Source organism: Phyllostomus discolor, chromosome 12 (genome assembly GCF_004126475.2).
Source record: "Phyllostomus discolor isolate MPI-MPIP mPhyDis1 chromosome 12, mPhyDis1.pri.v3, whole genome shotgun sequence".
Classification (NCBI taxonomy): Eukaryota; Metazoa; Chordata; class Mammalia; order Chiroptera; family Phyllostomidae; genus Phyllostomus; species Phyllostomus discolor.
Window position 1 is genome coordinate 27467456 of NC_040914.2, and position 16654 is coordinate 27484109.

General features: G+C 47.3%; 1 protein-coding gene and 1 long non-coding RNA gene across 2 annotated transcripts in view; both read left to right on the forward strand.

Annotated features, from left to right (window-relative positions):
• Positions 1-16654, forward strand: part of LOC114510840 (patr class I histocompatibility antigen, A-2 alpha chain-like) — a 171461-nt gene that overhangs the window by 97230 nt on the left and 57577 nt on the right. The window lies entirely within an intron of this gene.
• Positions 4434-4791, forward strand: LOC118497775. The gene is made up of 2 exons (XR_004900306.1): positions 4434-4468; positions 4629-4791. It is a non-coding gene; the product is annotated as an uncharacterized LOC118497775 (long non-coding RNA).

Sequence of the window (16654 nt, forward strand, 5' to 3'; positions counted from 1 at the left end):
GGTGCATATATATAACAAAATATGGCTAAGCCACACACACAAAACCAAAATTTCTCCATTGGCAACAGCATGGATGGAGGGCACAGTGCTGAGTGAAATACATCAGACAGACAAAGACAAATGCCAGATGATTGCACTTATAAGTGGAATCTAAAACATAAGGTAATCAAGCAGAACAGAACCAGACTCGTAAATACAGAGAACAAACTAATGGTTGACAGAATGGAGGGGGTTTGGTGGGGTGGGTGAAAAGTTTAATGGATTAAGAAGTGCACATTGGTGGTAACCAAATAGTCAGCAGGAAGTAAAGTGCAGCACAGGGAATACAGTCAATAATATTGTAATAACTACATATGGTGTCAGGTGGGTACTGGATTTATCTGGGTGATCGGTTCATAGTGTACATAAATGTTAATCACAGAGTCGTACACATGAAACTGTATACTATTGTACATCAGCTCTAATTGACAAATGAAAATATACTTTAAAAAGATAAATATAGCTCGAATTCATTATACAAATGGATTCATTTCTTCACTGTCCTTAATAAAAATGGAGAATAAAATGATAAATTATCTCCTATCATGACCAGAAAAGTGCACAAACACACTTCTGCTACACTCATTCCCAAGTGCCATGAGCCCAGAAAAGTGAACTGTGAGGGCTGAGTCAGCCTCTTCTTCACAGAACAGGAAGTTTGCTTGAGAGAATGAGAGACACAGAACCTGTGATGATTGAGGCTTGGTGAACTGGCAAACACTCTCTCAAATTAATGTGAGCTTGTCCCTCAAGGAGAGCCAACAACCAGTTGACACCTGACAGCACTTTTTGTCCGGATGGAATGGAAGCTCTCAGGAGAAAACCAGGATTCTGGGAAATGTATGTCTCACCACGGCAGCCAGACAGCTTCCCAGAGCTGACAACCATTTCCAGTGGGGTCTGCGGTAACATTAACAGTTGTGATTTTTGATAATGTGTCATTAAATGCACCAACACTGGGGAATCTCTATGACTTAGTGAAACAGTGCATTATTTTTTAATAATCCTGCATCAGTACAAGAGCCACTGAAGTAATGCAACAGAATAGGAAATACTGAGTGGTGTAGTTTCAGGTTGCACTTTGCAAAGAGCTTTTCAGGAACTACCACTTGTGTAGCTTTAGTGAACTATCCAAGATGAATATCCACACTTGTCTGAAAAGGGTTTAAAATGGTCCTCCTACATATCTGTGTGAGGCTGTATATTTCTTCATTTACTGCAACCAAATAACAGGCTAAATGCAGAAGCAAACATGAAAACACAGCGGGCTTCTACTCATACAGACAAGCACTGAGACTTGCAAAAAACGTAAAATGCAAGCGATCGACTCTTCTCACTACCTTGTGTATTTAGGAAATAGTTATTTTTTCATAAAAAGTTTTATTTCTGTTAACATTATAGGTTTTTAATATTATCCTAAATGAATTAATGTTTTAAACTCTTTTATTCCTTTTATGGTAAATACTGATAGCTATAACCCACACAAACAAATGTATTTCGCGCCTGGATACTCATGACATTTTCCCAGCTCTCACTCCCATTGGGTGTCCCAACTCCAGACCAGCCAATCAGCGTCACTGTGGTTCCGGGTATAAAACCCTCCCCGGAATAACGGAATTCCTACCCGGCCACGCTCCGCGCACGTCCTGGATCCCCGAACCCTTCTCCTGCTGCTCTTGGGGACCCTGGTAGTGACCCGGACCCGGACCTGGACCGGTGAGTTCCGGGTCTGGAGGGAACAGCTTCTGCCAGACAGAAGCCAGGGGACCGGGAGGGGTGCAGGAGCAGGAGACCACGGGTCTGCACCACCCCAAGCCCAGACCCGTGGCCTGACTCTGGCCTCCGCCCCGCCCCTCCCTTCAGTCACCGCCCCCTTTTCTGTCTCCAGCGCCCCCTGCTCCTCCCGGCCCGATGCGCGCCCTCCCCACCCGTAAGCCCCCACAACCTGAGAATTTCCAGGACCTTCGTGTCCGGATCGGGCCGCAGAAAGGACTGGTACATCGCAGTCGGCTTTGTGGATGACACGGAGGTCGCGCGGTTCGAAGGCGGCGTGCTAAACCCGGGGCTAGAGCCGCGGGTGTCCTGGCTGGAGCGGCCCCTGGTGGAGCAGGAGGATCCACATTTGTGGGAGAAGCAGATACGTGCCTGCAAGGGCAGTGAACAGAGTTTCCGAAACTTGCTGAACAACCTGCGCGCCTACTACAAACCAGAGCGAGGATGGTGAGCCACGCGCGCCCGGGTCCAGGCACAACACTCACTCCCACGGACGATCCTGGGTTCACCTGAGTCACTGAGTCCGTGGGGCACCACGAGTCCCTGGGACCCACTAGCCCCCAAAACGAGAAAAGCCAGCGGGGATTTTGACCCGGTATCATTTGTTTTCACTTTAGGTTTAATCACCGCAGGTCCCTTTGCTACTGTCCCCAGAGCAGGGCTAAGTGGGAGGGACTAAGAGGGGAGGGTCTGACCACCCGTCTGGGGTCAGGGTCGCACACCCACCAGGAAGTGACAGGCTGCGTTGTGGGGTCGGACTTGAGCTTCCTCCGCGGGTACAGTCAGTCCGCCTATGATGGCACCTACTACCTCGGCCTGTATGCGGACCTGCGCTCCTGGTCCCTGACCGACCCCGCGGCGGCCGAGATCACTTGGCGCAATTTGATACAGAACATTGATGTAGACTACTGGAGGTTGGGCCAGGTGGACCTCTGCCAGCGCTGGTTACACATCGTCCTGAAGAAGGGGAAGGAGACGTTGCTCCGAGCAGGTGCCAGGGCGCCGGCCTCCCGGGGGAGGACCTGTGGTCTGGGCTGGCTTCCTACAAGGAGAGAAGGGGAAAGGGGCAGTGTCAGAATCCTCCTCCTGCTCGGGAGAGGGAAGAGTCCCCCAGGTGTCCTTATTCTGTGACTCACCCAAAGGCCCAGCTTTCTCTACAGGACAGTAAGGGACCCAGCCTCTCCCTGAAACACCCCACAGCGTTTCCCTCACATCCTGCAGCACCTGGTGCACCAGGACGCTCTCTCTGCTTCTACCACTGAGACTTCTCTGGAGACCTGACTCCGGCTTTTCAGAGTCATTCAGCCACCACCCCAAACTGTGTCTCTCTCACCTCCTACCACCCTCCCCCGCCCCCCAGAGACCTGCACACTCCTACCCTAGGTTCTCACACCAGTTCTGGAACTTTCCAAGAAACAAGAGATGAACCCAGAGTCCTCTGTCCAGGCTGGTGTCTGGGTGGTGCACTCCCTTCCTCCACCCCCACTGTCCTGTCCACTCTCAGAGTGGTCACATGAGCACTGCTGGAGTGTCCCATGACCATGCAAAGTTCCTGAATTTTCTCACCCTCCCCTCAGACCCTCCAAAGACACACGTGACCCATCACCCCATCTCTGACCATGAGGTCACCCTGAGGTGCTGGGCCCTGGGCTTCTACCCTGCTGACATCACCCTGACCTGGCAGCATGAAGGGGAGGACCTGACCCAGGACATAGAACTTGTGGAGACCAGGCCTGCGGGGGATGGGACCTTCCAGAAGTGGGCAGCTGTGGCCGTGCCCCCTGGAGAGGAGCAGAGATACACGTGCCATGTGCAGCACCAGGGGCTGCCTGAGCCCCTGACCCTGAGATGGGGTGAGGAGGGGACAGAGCCTCTCCTCAGGGTGTCCCTGTGCAGGGTCAGGACACAGGCCTGAGGTTGACCTTTCACCTTCCCCTCACAGACCCCCCTCCTCAGACCACCATCACCATTGTGGGCATCGCTGCTGTCCTAGGTCTCCTGGGAGCTGTGGCCGCTGGAGCTGTGCTGTGGAGGAGGAAGTACTCAGGTGGGCAAGCAGTGGGGCTGAATTTCCTGTCCCCCTGGGGATCAAGCGCAGGTGAAAGTGTGCTCTGCCCCCTTAATAGGCAACCTGTCCCCACTTAGGTGCTTGTCCATCTGGGGCCTATTTCCTAACACTGACTCTGTAGTGAGGCCCATGGGAAACTGAAGTACACATTAATCACCTGATGATTCTGGTGGTAGGGACTGATTCCCAGCTGTCAGAGTCCAGAGGGGAAGATCCCTGCTGAGGACAGTTGTCCAGAGTGGTGGTAGGTCCAGTCCCCACACATGTACTTTCTCTCTCTTTCCTGATCCTAACATGAGTGTTTAGTCGCAGTTCCAGAACCTTCCCTGTACTTCAGGAGTGTGGGGTCACGGGACCCAGCCTTCCCCTGACTTCTTACAGAACTTTTTTTCCCACAGGCAGAGGCAGGAAGGGCTACACTAAACTGCCTGTAAGTCTGGGTGTTGGGGAGGTGACATTTGGGACCCTTGGGAGAGTGTGGGCTGGAGTCTGTTAGGGGGGCTCCCCTACCCCATAACTCTGCTGTTGTCTCTTCTGCAGACAGTGACAGTGCCCAGGGCTCTGATGTGTCTCTCACAGCTCCTAAGAGTGAGACCCTCAGGGCAAGGAGTGGGGGGCATTGGGATAGAGGAGCACAGCTGTGTTTTCAGGACTCTCAGAGTGGGACATTCTGAGTGTGGAATGGCTGTGGGACAATGTGAGCACTTCTCAGACTGACCTGAATTTTTCACAATAACTTTCTTTCCAGGGTGACACAGCTGCTTTCTCTAGGACTTGGTGCTAAAACAGTCACTGCAGCCTCTGCTTGGGACTTTAAGGATCCCTGTCTGCTATTTCTACACCCAGCATCAGAACATTATTTAATCACCTCAACATCCCTGCATTATTTTAATATTGGTGATAAATATATATTAGTGATATATAGATAGATAGATAGATAGATAGATAGATATATCAGAAGTGATATAGATTAAAAGCTCCAAGGTGTATTGTTTCTGGGAGGTATTATTTTACATACACTTTATCCCATTTGTTAAGCTGCTCTAAGTCACTTGAAGTTCATACAGTTACCATGAGGTGTAGAGACAACACAGGAGGGACAGACTATGTGCCATGGGACAAGAGGACCTCACATATCCCCAGTGAGGTTCCCTGTGACCACCTGTGCTCTGTGTGCAATTCAGGGCTCCTTTCCCTGCATCCGAATGTACCTTTTGGAGCCTCTGCCTGTGGCTGGTTGAATCTCCTGATTCTAATAGAGTGCTGCTTTGTAGCCTAGGAGTCTCCCCAAGCTTCCAGGGCCCCCTCTTATAGGCCCTGGGGGTGTTCATGTGGGGTCAGAGAGCTGACCAATCAGAAGATGAGGAGCACCTGCTTAAAGCAGGAACTGTTCCAGCATCCATGATCCTTAATCCACTACAAACACTGTTCTCATTCTGCAGATGCTGAGTCCTGGAAGGTCAAGGCCAAAGAACCGAATTCCTTAGTCTCTTCCTTTGAGAGTTCCTCCCAAAGAGAGAGCCCTCGGGCCACAGGGTCAGTCTGGCTGCTGAGCTGAGAACAGAATCAGGAGATAATGGACCAGCGAGGCAGGAGGGAAAGGTGTGGGGAAGCTCCCATGGTTCCAGGCTGCAGGAGCTGGGTGTTCTGACGGGGCTGTGAGCAGTGGAAGCAGTGGGACGGACAGGACACTGAATGCATTTCGAAGATGGATTTCACAGCATTTTCTAAGGATTCAATCTGGGGTGTGGGAAGCAGTCAAGTAGGACACCCCACATGTGTGCTGTGCCAGCAGAAAAACGGGGTTATATTAGCAGAGATGGGGAAGATGCTGGCAGGAGCATGTGAGGGGGAGGGGTGGGCTTTTCAAGCTTTCAGCTGAAGAGAAGGTCAAGGTGAGATGTGTGTTAGAAACACCAGTGAGATGTTAGGTTGGACAGATGGTGTGGGGACCTTGAGGAGAAATGCCTGGGCTGGAGACATAGACTTGGAGGTGATGGTATGAAAATAATGTTAAAACCATGACCATGGATATGGGCACCAAGGCAGCAAGGACTGTGGAAAAGGAATAACCAGGACTGGACACTGCACCCACCTGTCCCAACAGTGGGAACGTTCATCCTGGTGACTCACCCAGGTTGGTGAGGGCCAGGTCTCCCTGTCATACAGTCACCAATTGGTGTTTGTCATTCACCAGTAACTTACAGGGAGATATTCTGAGATTGTCCTGCTGTACTCTTTACCACTTCTACACTCACTCTCCTTTGCCCCTGTTATAACTTTCACCCAAGTCAGAGAAAATACGGTGGTTGTCCCATAACTCTCCTCAACATTCATTTTAGTGTGTAAAGTACAGCTTTGGGAATATAGTCAATAATATTATCATGCTTATGTGTGCTGTCAGATGGAAGCGAGAATTATCAGGAAGATTACTGAACAAGCTACATACATGTTTAATATGTATATATTTTAACTCATGGACACAGGCAACATGTAATAATATGGGGGCAAGGGTCGGTGCTGGTGGGAGAGGGAATAGGGGATAAATATTGATGGGAAAATCAGAAGAAAGAAAAGAAAAAAGAATATATTTTAAGTTGAAAAATTTGCTAACTTAGAAATCATGCCCAACATTCTGACAGCAGTTTTTGAGGAGAAATTCGAGTAGTTTTTGACAAGCCTACAATCTATCCTGATCTCAGACAGATTTTGAACCATGCGATTCTGTGACGTGGTAGAGCCCAGGTTAGGGAAAGGACTTAATAGTACGCTTAAGGGGTTTTTTTTGTTTTTTACTTGGGAAGGAAAGATAGTTCATATGTTGTCATATGATATGAAAGGCACAGCATTTTTTCTAACATGGGGTAAAGTCAGGCAGAAGATTAAGAAAGTGGTTCTCTGGTCAGCATAATGAAAATCTCAGAATGCATGCTCTCTGGGATTATGCCTCTGAGTGATTTCTGGAGCAAATAATGGACCCCCAAATTTTCTAATCAAAACATTAAAGGGATTTCTATGTGGAATATTGGGGGCTCATGTTACATAAGGAAAAGCCACAGAGCAGACCAGAGGTGTGAGCAGAAAGAGCTATAGGACTAGAACCCACAGAAAGACCATCCTGGGTCACAGGGATGACCAGTGTGAGGGGCTTGGAGATGGGGTTCTGAGAAGAGAAGGAGCTGAAGGAAAGCGGCCAATGGGAAACACCATGCATGACGTGAGTCTTCTCTTAACCTGACTTCTCTTAACCTGAGGCAGCAGGAAAAGTAATTTGGAGTGAGATGAAGTCTCATTATTTTCCAAGTCTGCCAGAATGGGTCCATGTGGTGAAGATCATTCAATATGATTTTTTAAAGAATACAACTATGAATATGATAATACCTTCTGCAGTAATTCAACAGTGTGCTTCATATTCAGAAATATCGATGTTTCTTTCTCACACATCAATGTTTCTCTCCCTTCCTATCTCTCAGAAAGCAATGAAAAAAAATGTCCTACAGTGGGGATTAAAAAAAGATAATAAGGAAGGGAAAAGCGTATTTAAGGAGGTGGCACCAAATGCTGAGTAACAGGTGAGTTGATTCCCCAGTGCCTCTAGGGTATGGATTGTAGAGAGCACTAAGGGACTTAGGCTCCAGGTCTCCATTGATTGGTCAGCACTAGAATTCAGGGGAGGTGACCATTGCATCTGGTCCTATGTCAGCAATGAGGCTGTTCTGTCTGGTTTCCCAAGTTCATTCCATGACTCACTCCAGAGTCTAAATCTTCATGAGTACATATTTGAACACATCAGATATTCATCCACTTTCATCTATGCAGACACCTGTCCACAGCCCTCAGTGTTGCCACAGGTGGACTGGGTCCCTGCACACCTGGAGTCAGGCAGACACCCTGGATGTCCCTGACCTCACCTCAGGCAGCCCTGGCCTCTCCTGTTCTGGATCCCCTTTCACCTGGATCCCTCATGTCCCTCTTTTTTTGTTCACTTTCTCATTTTTTCCATTTTGGTAGTATTTCCCAAAGAGAATGTGATGAGTTAACTATTAAAACTCTAAATACATGAAGAAACTGTAGGTCATCCTAGCCATTATTCACATCTTGACTGGATATAGAACTCTGTGTTGGAAATAATTTTTTTCTGCAGAATGTGGGAGACATTGTAACAACATCTTCTAGTCTCCAGGCCCATATTTACTGCCTCTTGAGTTTTTCCAAATTGATATTTCCAATTATGAATGTTTCAAGGTCCCTCCCACCTTCTTTCTGAAATTCCACCGTGATGTGTCACAGTGTGGGTCTGTTTTTATCTGCTGTAGTAAGAATTTGATCAGTCCATTCAAAATGTAATTTGTTATCTGTAAACTTTGAGAAATATCCCTGAAAATGTTAAAAATCATTTCCTACTCATCATTATTTTTAGACAGATGTTATAAACATGTTGGGATCCCTTGACTGAAAGGCTAATGAGTCTTTCCTCCTGCTTCCCCTAACTTTTCTATTTGTATGACTCAGTAGGAGAACAACATGAATCTTCCAGGTCACCTACTCAATTATTCATTTCTATGATGATATTTAATTTCCAAGAGGTGTTCCCTGTTCAATGATTATATATAGTTGTTCTGTTTCAGATGACTATTATCTTGTACATCTTTCAGATTAGATGTAGACCAGTGGAAGGGGACCCATAGGTCTCCTGGTCATCTGCTTTTGTGATATCAGGAACTTTCCCTCACAGCACTGGGTCATGACTACATTTCTCTGTGTGATTTCTGCTAATAGCCCATCTCCCCCATGACAGTACCAGAGTCACAGAGCCAGGGTCCTATCCCTACTCCACTCTGTCTCCTGATCCTAACTGATCCTGAGACAGTGGAGGCCTTGAAATCCATGATGGATGACAAACATTATTGAGGTTTCAATAGCTAAGTTACACAGACCCTCAATGTCCTCCTGAGCTGGGCCTTGCAGCCTCCTATCATAGAAAATTCTGGAACATTGCAAAACTTCACTTGCATGGAGTACAGAGTCAGAGTGAGGCAGCACAGAAAGAATCTAGGAAAATTCCTAGGCAACTGGGATGGGGAAATGGAGACAAGAACATTAAAGTTGGACTTCTGGCCAAGATGGAGGCATAGGTAGATACACTGTGCCTCCTTGCACAACCCCAAAAAAGACAACAACAAATTTAAGCAGACAGATTGTGTGTTAAAAACAAAACACAATCAGAACTGACAGAAAATCAAACTGTGTGGAAGTCTGACAGCCAAGGAGTTAAAGAAGAAACATTCATTCAGACTGGTAGGAGGGGTGGAGACGAGCACCTGGGGTGGAAAGGACTCTTGGCAAGGCAGCAGCTGGAGGCTTGGGCAGGTGGGGCTGGCAGAGCAGACACTTCCATATTTGCATGCGGATAAACAGGGAAGAACACCTGGGGAGCAAGACAGACCGCCCAACCCAGAGTTCCAGTACAGAGAAATTAAGCCTCAAACCTCTAACTGAAAACACCTGTGGGGGTTGAGGCAGCAGTGGGAGAAAATTCCAGCCACACAGGAGAGTTCTGTTGGAGAGACCCACAGGGTCCTAGAAAGTACACAAACCCACCCACATGGGAATCAGCTCCAGAAGGGCCCAATTTGCTTGTGAGCAGCGGCAGAAGTGACGGAAAGCCAGCAAAGAGCTGAACAAGCAAAATCGTTCCCTTTGAGACCCCTCCCCCACATACAACAACACAACCCAGGGACCTTACCTGTGGTTGCCCTACCCTGGCAAATACCTAAGACTCCACCCCATACTACCTAACAGTCAGACTGAAATTAAAAAAATGGCCCAAATGAAAGAACAGGTCAGAACTCCAGAAAACATACAACTAAGCAATGAAGAGATAGCCAACCTATCAGATGCACAGTTCACAACACTGGTATTCAGGATGCTCACAGAATTGGTTAAGTATAGTCACAAAATAGAGGAAAAAGTGAAGGCTATGAAAAGTGAAATGAAGGAAAATGCATAGGGAACCAACAGTGACGGGAAGGAAACCAGGACTCAGATCAACAGTATGGACAAGAAGGAAGAAATAAACAATCAACCAGAACAGAATGAAGAAAGAAGAATTCAAAAAAAAGGAGGAGAGGCTGAGGAACCACTGGGACAACTTTAAACATTCCAATATCTGAATCATAGGGGTGCAAGAAGGAGAAGAGGAAGAGTAATAAATTGAAAACTTATTTGAAAACATAATGAAGAAGAAGTTCCCCAATCTGGCAAAGGAAATAGACTTCCAGGAAGTCCAGGAACCACAGAAAGTCCCAAAAAAATTGGACCTAAGGAAGCACACACCAAGGCACATCAAAATTACATTACCCAAGATTGAAGATAAGGAGAGAACCTTAAAAGCAGCAAGAGAAAATGAGACACTTACCTACAAAGGAGTTCCCATAAGACTGATTTCTCAATCAGTCTGATTTTCCATCAGGTGATTTCTCAACAGAAACCTTGCAGGCAAGAAGGGGCTGGAAAGAAGAATTCAAAGTCATGAAAGGTAAGGGCCTACATCCAAGACTACTCTATCCAGCAAAGCTATCATTTAGAATGGAAGGGCAGATCCTGTACTTCCCAGATAAAGTTACGTTAAAGGAGTTCGTTGTCACCAAGCCCTTATTATATGAAATGTTAAAGGGACTAAGAAAAACAATACAATCAAAGTTATGAACAGTAAAATGACAACAAAGTCACAGCTATCAACAACAATACCTAAAAAAAAATGAAATGAAAAACAAAAACAAATGACTAAAACAGGAACAGAGTTACAGAAATGGAGATCCCATGCAGGGGTATCAGTGGAAGTAGAAAGAAGAGAATGGGGGAAAAGGTACAGAGAATAAGCATAATTTGTAGGTACAAAATAGACAGGGGGAGGTTAAGAATAGTATGCGAAATGGAGAATCCAAAGAACTTCTATGCATGACCCATGGACATGAACTAAGATGGGAGAATGTGGGTGGGATGGGGGGGGCCAGGGCAGAGGGAAATAAAGGGGGGAAATGGGGCAACTGTAATAGCACAATCAATAAAAATATTTTTATAAAAAGAACATTGAAGTTGGCCAAAGAGACTGAACAACTTCCAGCCCACTGGTGAATCAAAAGACCTTATCTCCCCTAACCAAGGACACATGACAACAAATGGTTTTACCTGTCTTTCTCCCTAAACAGAGACTGAATAGATTCAATCACCCTGGTTGGAAAAAAAATAAACAATAGAGACCAAATTAATGACATTTGTGCCAGAATAACACAAGGACAGATGAAGTCAGGGGAACAAACAACAAAACAAAAAACAAAAAGTATTGCAGCCAGACAGACCAAAGATAAAAGTAAAATAATGAATTGACTGAAGAATAATCACAGCCCCCCCCCCCGCCATGTACTGATTTTGATGCAGCAACATATTAAAAACACTCCTGAAAGCTGATGAATATTCTGCTGACACCCTCCCCTATATTTCTTGCCCATGGAAGAGAGATAAAAACCCTCCAGGCAGAGAGACCTGGGGCAGCTCACTCTAGAGCACACCCACACCCCCATGTCAGACATGAAGTTCTTTCTGCCCTGAGCTCTAAGGTGCCCTTGGTATTATCAGCCAGGGGAGCAGAGGGCAGCAGCAGCTTGTCTCAGGCTTACCCCCATCCTGACTTTAAGGTCCCCTTTTTCCCTGACCCTCCAGGGAGCTGTCTGTAGCCCCACCTTGGCTCTCTCCTTTCCTGTAACATTCCCAGGAACCAGAGCAGCCCCACCTAGGCTCTCTCCAGTTACTTCTTCTACCCTAAGTCCTGCCTTAACATCACTGTCCCCAGCTTTAATAAACATACTTTCAAAATCCCCTGGACTCAGGTTCTGGAATATTTTCCAGAGGAAGTCAAGCACCCACACACCACACACCACAAACCACACACCATACACCACAGGCTGTCCTGAGGCAGAACCGCTCAGGCTCAGGCCTGTCTGGTGACAACAGCTGCCAAGGGACCCACTGAAAGTGGGTCAACAAGGATCTGAGGGAAAACACCCTGCATTCACCGAAGCTCCACCACCCGGAACCTCTCTGACTCTTATTTCCCCTGTGTCCCACAAGGATGCTGTACTGAAGGCCTAATTGGGTTTGTTCTGAAGATTACACTTGACCTTCTAGGTAAATCCCATGGCATTACTGCCTGAGGCATGTTAAGCCATCCTCTGTCCATAGTTACCATCATTCTGTTGATTGGAGCATTTAGAGACATTCTATCCTTTTCCTTTTATAAAACCACAATACAAGAAATATCCCTGAATAAATATTTTGAGGACATGTGCAATTATCTTCTTTGGACAAATCCTAAAGGAGGAATTTCTGTGTCAAAATGGAAGCACATTTAAACTGCTGAGACCTTTTATAAAAGCATCCTTCAGGAGTTTTGTCCCAGTTTTCAATACCTTCAACCTTTACAACAGAATGTGTTCCCCACCCTCTGACTCAAACACTTACCGTTTGCTTTCATCTTTGCCAAACAGACAGATGGTTGGACATTTGTGCTCTCTCAGAACATCAGCATCAGACAAGGACATCCGAAGACCACGGGGAAGTGAGACAAAACACCACCACACTGAGTGTTGTCTCAGCACAGACAGAAAGGAGGAATGGTGCAGCTCACACACTACCAAGCAGCTCCGGGGCCTGTGAACAGAAAGGAAGGCAGAATCTTTCCTATCACTCCTCACCCTTGCTCCTGTCTGCTGCGTCCCTAAGTATTTCTTGAGATGGCAATCACAGACTTACCCCCACATCCTCATGACACCAATCTAGAGAGCCTGTGTACAGATCCTCCTGAGATCGCAGTCCAGAGCCCACATCTGGGGCGCATCCTGTCTCACCCTGCCCCTCAAAGGCACCCACATCCCTGAGTGTGCACTCCCCCTCACAGCAGGGAGGCACACAGCCCACTGTCTGCCCCAGAGGCTCCTGGAGTCTTTGGCGGAAGAACACTGACACATGTTACCTTCCTCTGCCAACATTTTTAGGTGTCTTTGAGTTTGGTTGTGGGCATCAGTTTGTATCTCCTGAGTGTGTGGTTCACATAGGAGAGTTCTGTGTTTTCCTTTATGGCTTTTCATCTTTTGTTCTTGCTTAGAGAATTTTTCATTCCACAATTGTAAAAACTTCATATATATTTTCATCTAGGGAAGAGGCATCCAAGGGTGAAGGGAAATAGAATTGCAGAATTCTGGGGGATATCGGGTGAAGACTTATTGGTAAAGAATTCTACCTTGCAATTCCAATGTTTACATCTTCCTCTTTACAACTCTTTAATTACGTCTGGGGCCTACAGGAATGTGGTACATGTTGTGCTCACACATATTTATTTCTTGAGTTGATACAGACATGTGTGCCTGCTGATGTCTCCAGGTTCACAAAAATGACACCAAGGGTCCCAAAGTGATGTACACAAGGACCAGCTCCAGTGAGAAGCATTTTTGATCATTTACAACCTTAAGGTGCTACATCGCATTTTGGTTAATGTCTGCACACCGTACTTGTAAGTGGATATTAAATAATGTTTCTTGGGTATGCTGTATTTTGAGGATATATCAAAGACCCTCACAGACTAATGAAGTCAGCAGACTTGTATTGAAATTAATATAATATTGTTCATTAACTGTAACGGAAAAATAAAAAAAATTAAAAAATAGATAAGTATGTCCTGAATTCATAATACAAATTGATTAATTTCTTAACTGTCCTTAATAAAAATAGAGAATAAAAACATAAAATATCTCCTATGACAACTTGGAAACCACACAAACACCCTTCTGTTACATTCCCAAGTACTGTGAGCCCAGGAAAGTGACCTGTGAGGGCTGAGCCAGCCTCTTCTTCATGGAACAGCAAGTTCGCTTAAGAGAATGAGAGACACAGAACCTGTGATGACTGAGGTTTAGTGAACTGACGAACACTCTGTCAAATGAACATGAACTTCTCCCTCAAGGAGAGTCAACGGGCAGTTGACACCTGATAGCACTTGTTGTCTGGATGGAATAGAAGTTCTCAGGGGAAAACCAGGGTTCTGGCAAATGTGTGTCTCCCCACCGCAGCCAGACAGCTTCCCAGAGCTGACAATCATTTCCAGTGGGGTCTGTGGTAACATTAACAATTGTGATTTTTGATCATATGCAATTAAATGCAACAACACTGGGAGATCTCTATCACTTAGTGAAATAATTGGTTAATTGTAAATAATCCTGCATCAGTACAAGAGGCACTAAGGTAATGTACCAGAATAGGAAATACTCAATGGATTTGTTTCAGTTTCCATTTTGCAAAGAGTTTTTCAGGAAATACCACTTATGAAGCTTTAGGGTACAATCAAAGCTGAATATCCACACTTATCTAAAAAGGTTATTAAAATGCTCCTCCTACATGTTTCTGGGGCTATATACTTTTTTCACATACTGCAACCAAAATAAAAGATTAAACGCAGAAGCAAATATGAAAATCCAGCGGGCTTCTAATCATACAGACAAGCCCTGAGACTTGCAAAAGAGTAAAACTTAAGCAGATCCACTCTTCTCACTACCTCGTTTATTTCGGGAATAGTTATTTTTCATGAGAATATTATTTCTCTTAACATATCATTGGTTATTAATATTTTTCCAAGTGAATTCATGTTTTCAAAAGGCTTTATTCCTTGCAGGGTAAATATTGATAGCTATAACCCACATAAACAACATTATTTTGGGGATTCACCATATTTTGTAACACTGCGTAGATGTTCTGAATCCAAAATGTTTGAGAGTCGCTGAATAAAACAGCACGTGGGTGGGGACTCAAGGAGACAATGGGACAGAGCTCCCCATACAGGCAGACGGGTTGGGGCAGAGTCCCAGGTCCCCAAGCCAGGTTCTCAGGATGTCATCTGGAGTATCGAGTCTGGGGCGGGAACTTTCAGAGTTGGGGTGTGCTCTTCTCCCCCAGGTTTCCCTTCTCCTTCTCACGGGTCCTTCTGCCTAGATACTCCTGACGTTCTGCTGCGATTCTGGGATTCTGGTTTGTATGTTCCAACTCTGCACGATCCAGTCGGTGTCATCGTGATTTCGAGTATGAAGTCCTCACGTAGTACCCGAGTTCTTTCTCCTTAGAGGCTCGTGGTCTGGGTCAAGGGGCCCCGACCCCTGCTCCCGCTGCTCTCCGGGGCCCTGGCGCTGACCCACACCTGGGCCAGTGAGTGTGGGGTCGGGGGAAAGGCCTCTGCGGGGCAAGGAGGGAAGGGGACCAGCAGGGGCTGAGGACCCAGGACAGTGCACCCCAAAACCCCAGACTCCAGACCCCTCCCTCCACACCCACCGCACCCACCCCTCCTCTCAACCACCCAATCCTTTTCCGTTTCCTGGGCCACCTGCCGCTACTGCCCCGGACACGTACCCAGGACGCGTCCTCCCCGTCCCCAGGCCCACACTCCCTGAGATATTTCACCACCTTCCTGTCTGGACTCGATACATCGTCGTTGGCTACGTGGACTACACGCAGATTTTGTGGTTTGACAGTGACGCCCTGCACCCGAGGGTGCAGTCCCAGGTGCGGTGGGCGGAGCAGCCGTGGGTGGAGCAGGAGGATCCAGACTTCTGGGAGGAGCTGACGAGGCTCTGCAGGCTCTACGAACAGGCTGCCCGAGCAAAGCTGACCAACCTCCGCGCCCACTACAACCAGAGCGAGGAAGGTGAGCCACGTGTGCCCAGGTCTAGGCACGACCCCCATCCCCACGGACAAGCAAGAATCCCTTCGAATCTCCGGGATGCGCCCTGCCACCATCCCGGGAGGAGCCCAGGGGTTCCCAACCCAGTCTTACTTCCACTCAGTTTACATTTAAGCCCCGTGGGACAGGCCTCTGCTGCTCGGGTGGGGGGCACATCTGTCCTCCAGGGGGAATAAGTGGACCGGGCTGACTTTAGGGCGCGGTCAGGGTCTCACACCTTGCAGGAAATGATGGGCTGCGTTGTGGGGTCCTACCCACGCTTCCTCAGCAGGTACGGTCAGTACACCTATGATGGCACCGAATCCTTCATCCTGAACTTGGACCTGCGATCTTCGACAGAGGCCAAAAAGACCACCCAGATCACAGCGCAATTTCCTGCAGGACGAAGATGTGGAGGAATGGAGGGTCTTCCTGGAAGACACGTGCATACGCTGGCTTCACCTGTTCCTAGAGAAGGGGAAGGAGACACTGCCCCGAGCAGGTACCAAAATGCGGGCCTCCCCGAGGAGGGGATCTGTGGGCTGGGGGGGGGGGGGGCTTCCTACAAGGAGAGGAGGGAAATGGGGCAGTGTCACAATTCCCCTCAAGGTCCAGAGAAGGAAGAGTTCCCCAGGTTTCCTTGTTCTGTGACTCGCCCATGGGCCCAGCTTTCTCTAAAGGACAGTAAGGGACCCAACCTCTCCCTGAAACACCCCACAGCAGTTCCCTTACTAGGGGTGTCAAACTCATTTTCACCAGGGGCCACATCAGCCTCAACATTGCCTTCAAACGGCCAAAAATAATTTTAGGACTGTATAAATGCCACTACTCCGTAACTGTTAAGGAATCAGAATTACATTCAGCCCTTCGAAGGCAACCACAAGGTTGATGTGGCCTCCAGTGAAAGTGAGTTTGACACCCTTGCCTCACACCCTGCAGCACCTGGTGCACCAAGCCACTTTCCCTAGTTCTCAGGCTGAGACGTTCTCTGGAAGCCTGACTCTGGCTTTTTC